Source organism: Vicugna pacos, chromosome 25, assembly GCF_048564905.1.
Source record: "Vicugna pacos chromosome 25, VicPac4, whole genome shotgun sequence".
NCBI lineage: Eukaryota > Metazoa > Chordata > Mammalia > Artiodactyla > Camelidae > Vicugna > Vicugna pacos.
The window spans coordinates 12,660,244-12,668,856 of record NC_133011.1 but is presented as its reverse complement, the minus strand read 5'-3'; the positions used below and the strand labels follow the sequence as shown (position 1 = coordinate 12,668,856).

The following is an 8,613-nucleotide window of genomic DNA, read 5'->3' as shown; positions in this document are numbered from 1 at the left end:
GAATGGACTTTGGTTAGAGTAAAAAGATCCATATAAATAGAAACTGGGGGTAGGGGGCAGGGTTGGGCTCAATATCATAACCACAGAGCTCAGCACAGTGCCTGGCACATAGCTGAAACTCCTTTAATGTCTAACAGGACATATTTTGGAAAACTGTATTTCTAGATATTTAAATAATACCCATAAATATGCTTAAAATTCAAGCTATAAATCAAATTAAATATATTGTTCCTGTCTTATATAAATGGCCTTTGATTCTCCTTATCTGTTTCTCTTGCCCTAACCTCCGCCTCGCCAACATTCACACAGACCATTTCAACAACCTTCTAACTCATCTTCCTGTGTCTAGAATCTTTCTCTCTAATACAACTTCTATGCTCTCTCTAAAGCACCTCTGTTCCAGTGTTTAAGTATTCCAGTCACTTATCCATTCTCCTGTTTGAGGATATGTTCATAAATAGGAAAATTATAAAGACATATGTAAAAGTAATAAGTATAAATACAGGAAAGTAGTTGCCTTTGGAGGTACTAGGAGGATTTAAGAGAAAGGTTCAACCTGGTAATATAATTCTTTATATGTTTTTAATTTAAAAATTAAAATATTTTAAACATTTATTTTTTATAAAACACACAAGAGTTGATGTTATTGTGTTACTAGTTAGTAGGACTACTAATAAAATAAATAAATAACTTTTTTGTCAGAAGATTTCGGCTTCTAGCCATAAAAGTAAGTGCGGGACTTACCTTCCTTCCAAAAACAATGATAAAAGTGAACAAGATATATGAAGCCACTATTTTCAGGTATGAAACAACACTCAGTGTAGGACTGTGAACTTGAAAGGAGGAAACTCAGGAAGTCAGCCCAGGGGCATTCTAGCTTTCTATCTGGGGACACTTTCCTGGCTCAGCATAAGGAGGTGCAAACCAAGCAGAGTTATCATCCTGCTGAGCTAGGGAGTCAGGGAGATGAGTTCTGGGCTGGTGAAGCAGCTGGAAGTTTTGGACAGAGTACCTGAGAAAAGGGAGCTGTACCAAGAGGTGACCTCAAAAGTCGGCATGATAATTCACCTCAATTCCTTGGCTGAAGACCAGACAATGTAGGAAAAGGCTAGACTTTAGAGATCAAGTATTTTGAGGCTTTTAGCTGAAAGATGATGCTGGGAGATGTTGGAATTTTAGACCAGCTAGAGTGGAAACACCTTGCAGAATACTTCACATGTTCAGTGTTACTCCAGAAAGACTGTGCCTTTTGAATGAGAGCCATGCTCTAAGACTGGGTTCAAAACTGAAATAGACCTGCCCTAACAAGTCTGACAGGACTAAAAGACTCCACCAATCACTTAATAGTAATTTAAATACAGAGAGACACACACCCAGGTACAGTGTAATCAAACTGCTGAAAACCAAAGATGAAGTAACTTGTAGTAACTTGTGGTGAAAAAGAATATAAGAATGTTAAAAAAATAAGAATATAAGAATGAATATATGTATGTTCATGTATGACTGAAGCATTATTGAAATTGGAACAACATTGTAAACTGACTATAAGTCAATAAATATATATATGTACAAAATATATATTTTTTTAAAAGGGGAAAAAAGTATGAATAATGAGTGACTTATCACAAATAATGGAGGCCAGAAGACAATGGAATGACACCTTTAAGTTCTGCAAGAGGAGGAAAAATACTCCAAAACACTGAGTCTGTTTCTGTTTTGTTAATAAGTTAATTTGTGTCTTTTTTTTAGAGTCCACATATAAGTGATACCATATGGTATTTGTCTTTCTCTTTCTGACTTACTTCACTTGATATAATCACCTCCAGGTCTACCCATGTTGCTGCAGATGGCATTATTTCATTCTTTTTTATGGCTTTGTAGTATTCCATTGTGTATATATTCCACATCTTCTTTATCTGGTCATCTGTTGATGGACACTTAGGTTGCTTCCATGTCTTGGTTGTTATAAATAGTTAACCCCACTTTATGACAAAAGCTTTTAGCAAATTAAGAATAAAAGGGAATTTCCTCAATATGATAAGAAGCATCTGTAATAGTCCTACAGATAACATAATGCTTAACGGTTAAATATTGAACACTTCCTCTGTAAGACTAGAAGTCTTGGGCAGGACTTCCAGGAAAGTTTCAAAGATACAGATTTCTCTTGCTATCACAGAGTAGAGCATTCCTGTGGAACCTTCATAAGCTGAAATGACTTAAAGCAAAGAAGCAATTACCTTAGGACACATCTTGCTAATGGGTGCACAAAATAAATTGAGATAAAGGAAGATGCTCACAGACACAGTTCAAAGCTATGGTGGCTTGATTCTGAGATGCTGAGTGTAGCTCCTGGGGAAGGAGCTTGGCGGTGCCACTTTTGCTCTGTAAGGGCTCACTGCAGAACAGATGCTGAACACTGTTTCTGCTTTCGCCTTTTTTCATAAGAGTGAAAATCTTCTTCGGATTTCTTTCAGTTAGGAAAACAGTCCTAATTTAGGTCCTTCCTAATAGTGGAGTGGTGTATAGTGGGGTATACCTGTAGTTCTCCACCTGATGGGTGCCCTTTGCTCCTCCTGCAGAACTAGATTTTTGTTTTTGTGAGTTTGGGATTATTTCTCTAACGGTCTTGAGGCACCAAGTTTGCACCTAAAAGTTGACTAGATGGTCAACATTGAGTGCTCATTCAGAACTCGGAATATTCAGGATCAGTCAATCCCCTATCTGCTCCACTCCACTCTCCCATACCACCAAAGCATTGGCGGCTTTTGGGGCCGTTTTGAGTTTTGTTTGGTTAGTTTTGTTTATTATGCCACAAGCAACTTATATAAGCTTCATGGCTATTAGCACACAAAGTTCTTGGCTATAATAAATCAAGAATGAACTAGGCAACAGCTGTCCTTTCCCACAAGTTCCAGTATTTCTGCAGCAAGAGCTTGAAATTTGCTCAGAAAAGCTTATGATTGCCTAATAGTTTCTTGCTACCCTTCCGTTCACCTCTCCCAGATAGGGTCCGAGTCATCAGTGGGTCAGGGTCTGGGTACCCCAGCATGCCATCAGGGCCCCACTGGACTCTGCAAGGACCCTGCTGTCCTTGGGTGGGCACCCATGAAGCCTGTTGTCCCTGCAGCCCACCAGCCAGACCTATGACAGAGGGGAGCCCAGATGCTGGAGGTGAGACCCAGGAAAGAGCCTGGCCTACTTCTTGCTTAGGAAACACCTGGGGAAGCTGAGTGATCAGGAACACAAGGGTCTGCCTCCGAGGATTCTGAGGTCGCCCTGCTCCCATCTTGAGTTATCTTCCAGGGGTTGGGACTTCCCCTCCCACTACCGACGCTCCGGGACACACAGAGCCAGCCCATATGGATGAACTCTCCTAGGGCGTTTTCAGAGTCCTAGCTTTTGGATGACTGCCCAGCTCTGCCTGCCCAGCTGCTCCCTCTGAGAAGGCCCTGAGCTGCCTGACTGCTTGAGATTCCTCACTGGGGTCTTCCTTTTATGCAGCCCTGGCAGTGGACTGCTGAATCCATTGGGGGTCCTTTCTGTTTTTATGGAAGTATAGTTGATTTACAATGTTGTGTTGATTTCTGGTGTACAGCATAGTGATTCATTTACATATATGCGTACATATATTCTTTTTTGTATTCTTTTTCATTATAGGCCATTACAAGATATTGAAGACAAGTCCCTGTGCTAGACAGTAGGAACTTGTTGTTTATCTGCTTTATATATAATAGTATCTGCAAATCTTGAACTCGCAATTTATCCCTCTCCACCCCTGCCCCCCCAACCCCGATAACCATAAGTTTGTTTTCTATGTCTTTGAGCCTGTCTCTGTTTTGTAAGTAAGTTCGCCTGTGTCTTTTTTTTTTTTGATTCCATATATAAATGGTATCATACAGTATTTAAAAATTTTTTTTGAGGTACTAGGGATAGAACCCAGGACCTCGTGCATGCAAAGCATGCACTCTACCACTGAGCTATTACCCTCCCCACCACTGGGGGTGCTAGACAAGGTCGGCTACTAGGGAGCTCAGCAGAACTACCTTCAAATCCAGCAGTTGGTTCCCCAGCTTGGCCCTGAAAGTCCAGACAAAACTATTTGTTTCCTTAGGAGAGCTTGTACCTTTGAGGAGACAGATTAGCAAAGGGTAAATCATTTTCAAGATATTCTAATCAGTTGTTTTCTCATAATAGTTGGCATTTGTGAGCTTATTTTATACCCTCATAGTGCTCTGTGTTCTACATACATTATCTTATTTAATACTTATGACAACTCGAGGAATTCCTATTTTGCAGCTGTGGGTAGTGAGACTCAGAGAATATACATCATATTGTCAAGGCTGAACACTAAGTGGCAGAACCAGAAACCAGCGAGTAGAGTATAATTCTAAAACAAACAAACAAAAACCCAAACTTGTTTGTTACATAGAAGTTAGTCATTTACACTCTTGGGAGTAAGTCACCATTTCATTTTATAGTTATGATAGTGAAGAAAGAAGGTGAAATGGGGGAGAACAAATCTGACTCCAGATTGGATCTGTTTCTTTTACTTTTAACCTTTGTATTCCATTGCTTTTTCTCCAAGTTAATCACTAAAGGGGTGTTGCCTATAAGCTTAAATCATACATAATGGCCCATCTCTGGAAACCCAGCCTCCCAGGTAATGAGTGTTAAGTTAAAATATCTTTGTTTAGCTCACGGGAAACATCCTGACCGGGCCCACCTGTGAATGACTTCAGGCAAGAAGAAATTAACACATCCCCTCCCCTCTGGAGCCTGACCAGAAGCAGGAAGTGTTTGACTTTACTCCCGCCCCTTTTAGTATAAAAGAAGCCTGAATTCCAACTCAGGCAAGATGGTTCCCTGGGATACTAGTCCGCCGGTGTCTTGGTGAGCTGGCTTTCCAAATAAAGTAGCTATTTCTTGCCCCAACAACTCGTTTGCTGGCCTGCCTTGTGGCAAGTAGAACACGTTTAGTACTCTTTAACAAATTTTGGTAAAGCCAGTTAGGAGCCTTGTTTCTCGGCGACACCTGGCCCCAACTGGGGAATTTTCAGGTAAGGCCCTAGCAGCTACCGGGACCACGTGTCCTGAGGATCTGCCCTTCAGAATTCTCTGAAGCGGCACCTGCTGCCCCAGCGCTTGGCAGTTGGAGCAGAGAAGTCAACCGTCAGGGACCAGATGAGCTCAGTACAGTAAGTAAGTCACTCTGGTGTGTACAGCCAGAAACGTTATTTCCTCTCTGGGGCTTTTTCCTCCAGAATAAGCCAATTTGTTTTGTATTTGAGTGGCATACCCTGTTGGAAAGAGGAATTAGTTTCTGGACTTCTACCTGATTTATGAACCGGTTCGTTTCCTCAGATGCTGGCATTTGTATGCGCCGTTTGTGTTTTGTATTTCTGTCTTTAAAAAGTAGAGAATGTTTCCGCTATTCCTTAACAGAGTCCTCTGAAGCACACGTTGGATGAGTAGTCTGTTACAGCTAGGAGCCCAGGACTGACACGAAGACGGTATTTTACTGCGACATGGTGTGGCCGCAGCACCTATTAGGGGCTCCGTAGGGGTTTAGGCAGGGCTTTCCTGGGACCCCGTGCACCACGTACTCCCACCTTTGCTGTGTTAATTACGTCATTGGTGGTCTCCTGGGTTGTTGTTAAACGTATAACTCCAAGACCAAGCTTGGGGGTTTATTTAGGGTTTTCTGTGTTCCCTTTGCATTTTTTCTTTCATTTTGTTTTGGTACTGTTTCTCCATTTACAGCCAAATCAGATATTTTAAATGTTACTGATTCACATGGAGGAAAGGAACGGAAACAAACAAACAGAAACCTGTCTGTTCTTATCCAAGAGGGGAACATTCCCAGGGCGAAGGGGAAGAGTCCACTTGGTTCCTAAAATTACCGAAAGCCTCATCACGGAATTCAGTGCGGTTGGTTGATGCCAAGGCAAAAAGGCATTCTTTTACTGGTTAGAGATGATCAATTGCTATTTATGGTTTTACGGTGGCTTTCAAATGGCTCTGTAGCTATTCTGTGAAGAAACAGGGAAGAATGATGAAATCCTTTATGTGCAAGTGTTTGTGCTGTTATATCAGAGAAAATAAAAGGAAAGGAACGAGAGTGAGGCTATGTTGCTTCAAGCCTTAACTCCAGCTGAGCTAGCTGTCCCAGCCACTCTGGCCATGAGGCCAATATATCCACCCCTTCCACCACCTCCTGCTCCCATCCAGCCCCAGTTCCTGACACCGGGGCTCAGAATTTCCCCTCCTTATAGGGATCAGTTAGAAAATCCTGTGTTAGTTCCTGGGGCACGAGGACCTGGTCTGATAATGCCATCTAAGACACGACAGGGCACCTAATTTGGCCCAGGAGCCACTCCTGGGGCAGGGCAGTTTTCATCACGATGCGTGTAGGGGCTAAATGCGAACAACCAGCCAGCTGTGTTTCTCAGACGTGTTTAACTGGAAAGATCACAGTCCTCCTTATAGAGAGGATCCTCTACACCTGAAGCCCACTTGGCAGCACCCACAGCTGAACCAAATCAAGACCCCATGGAGGGAGGAATGCCCTTATTAGAACAGTACTTACTTGTGAATCTTGGCAGGGCTTTGAAAGGGGAACCAAAGCAAAAGAGTTTGAATAAAATTTAAGAAATTCAGCAAATACTTCAATTAAAGAAAAAATCCCTCTGAATTTTGTAAAGGATTTATCAGGCCTATAGATGTTATACTAACACGGATTCTAAGGTCCCTGAAACTATTAGAATGGTAAGTTAGACCTTTTTTGGTGGGGGGGGGTGCCTCACATATCAGGAGAAAGTTGCAAAAATTAGTTGGTGCCTTTGGATTGAATCCTTATCAGTTGGTAGGTGGTTGGTTTTAAAGTGTTCAACGACAGCGAATGATGAAAGAAAATAGAAAATGAAACAGGACTTCTCCGGCAGTGGCACTGGATTCCCGGAAGGCGATTGCTGAAGGGAGGTAAGCCACAATGGGGAAGGAACAATGCGCCTATCGTAAGCAGGAAGGGCATGGGAAAGCAGGTTACCCTGGGCTAAAACATAAGAAGGAAAATAATAAAAGAAAGATGGGAGCCTCTCGTGTGGTAGAGAGAGAGGAACACTCTGAATGAAGATCCCCAGAGGCTCCCGTGGACTTGAGGTGCCCAATTCCAATTTCCCCACAGAAGCACCTGATAAAATTGACAGTAGGGAATGAGCTGATTAACTTTCTGACAGACTTCACCCTGGAACCTAGTTTCTTAGATATGTCAGAGTCTCCAGTCCTGCTTTTGGGCCAAGATCTCCTTTGTAAATTAAATGCTCAAGTAACTTTTTCACCAGAACAGCTTGACGTCAGAGTCCCAACAGAACATGCTTTAAGCCCCCAGACGATGCTCATGGAAACTCCAGAAAAGGAGACGAGCTCTTCCCCCTCGAAGGTCTATGAAAAGGTAAGACCAGAAGTGTGGGCTGACGGTCCCCCCATGGAAGGGCAAATATGCACGGGCAGGACGGATCCCATTAAAAAGGAATGCTGGGACACCTAATCTAGAACAGCATCCTGAGGCAAGAAGCCCAAGAGGGAATTTAGCCAACTCAAACTGTGAAAACAGGACTGATTAAACCCAGCAGTTCTCCATACAACACCCCTCTTCTCCAAAACAGCCAGCCACACTCAGTGTATTGCTTTGTGTAAGCCCTGAGGGATATTGAGGCAGGCCAAGACTTGCACCCCATAGTGCCTAATCTATACACTCTGCTCACAACTATTTGGGAGAATACGGCAGGTTCTCAGTTGTGGATTTGAAAGATGCTTTTTTTTTTTTTGTATTCCTATTGCAGAAGAATCACAGCAGCTATTTTCTTTTGAATGGCAGGACCCAGAAACACAGTAGTCCAACAGTATTGTTGGACAGTCCTCCTCAAGGATTTAAGCGTTCTTCTACCTGGTTGGGGAAATGCTGGCTAGGGACTTTACAAACTTAATATTGGATGAAGGACTTTTACTCCAATACGTAGGTGATTTGCTCATAGCAAGCCCTACATAGGGTAAATGTCTACAAAATACCATCAGAACCCTGAACCATGTGGCCAGTTGTCTCCCAGAAAAGGGCCCAGATATGTAAGCAGCAGATCAGGTGTGTGGGCTTTGCCCTCTCCCAAGGACAGTGGGATCTTTTGCCTGACAGAAAATGGGCAGCTGCAGGCTTGAACACCTAAGACCTTCAGACACCTGAAGGGGTTTCTGGGAATGGCAGGGTTCTATTGGATTTGGATCCTGAACTGTGAGCTCATAGTCAAGCACCTCCATAAAGTTTTCTTTTTTTCTCCATTTTCTTTTAAATTGAAATGTTGTGTCCATTTCTGGTATACAGCATGTTTCAGTCATACTTATGTATATATATTCCTTTTCCATATTCTTTTTCATTATAAGTTACTACAAGATACTGAATATAGTTCCCTGTGCTATGAGGTTTTTAAGACATGATCTGTTTACAATAGCCAAGACATGGAAGCAACCTAAATGTCCATCAGCAGATGACTGGATAAAGATGTGGTATATTTATACAATGGATACTACTCAGGCATAAAAAAGAACAAAATAATGCCATTT

General features: G+C 42.3%; 1 long non-coding RNA gene across 3 annotated transcripts in view; it reads left to right on the top strand.

The window, feature by feature from the left end:
* Positions 1–6,865: 6,865 nt before the first annotated feature.
* LOC116285600 (uncharacterized) overlaps positions 6,866–8,613 on the top strand; it is a 31,700-nt gene continuing 29,952 nt past the window's right edge. For all 3 annotated transcript variants that reach the window (XR_012064138.1, XR_012064140.1, XR_012064139.1), the window contains exons 1-2: positions 6,866–6,978; positions 7,341–7,450. This is a non-coding gene — a long non-coding RNA (uncharacterized lncRNA). The remainder of the gene's footprint in view (positions 6,979–7,340; positions 7,451–8,613) is intronic.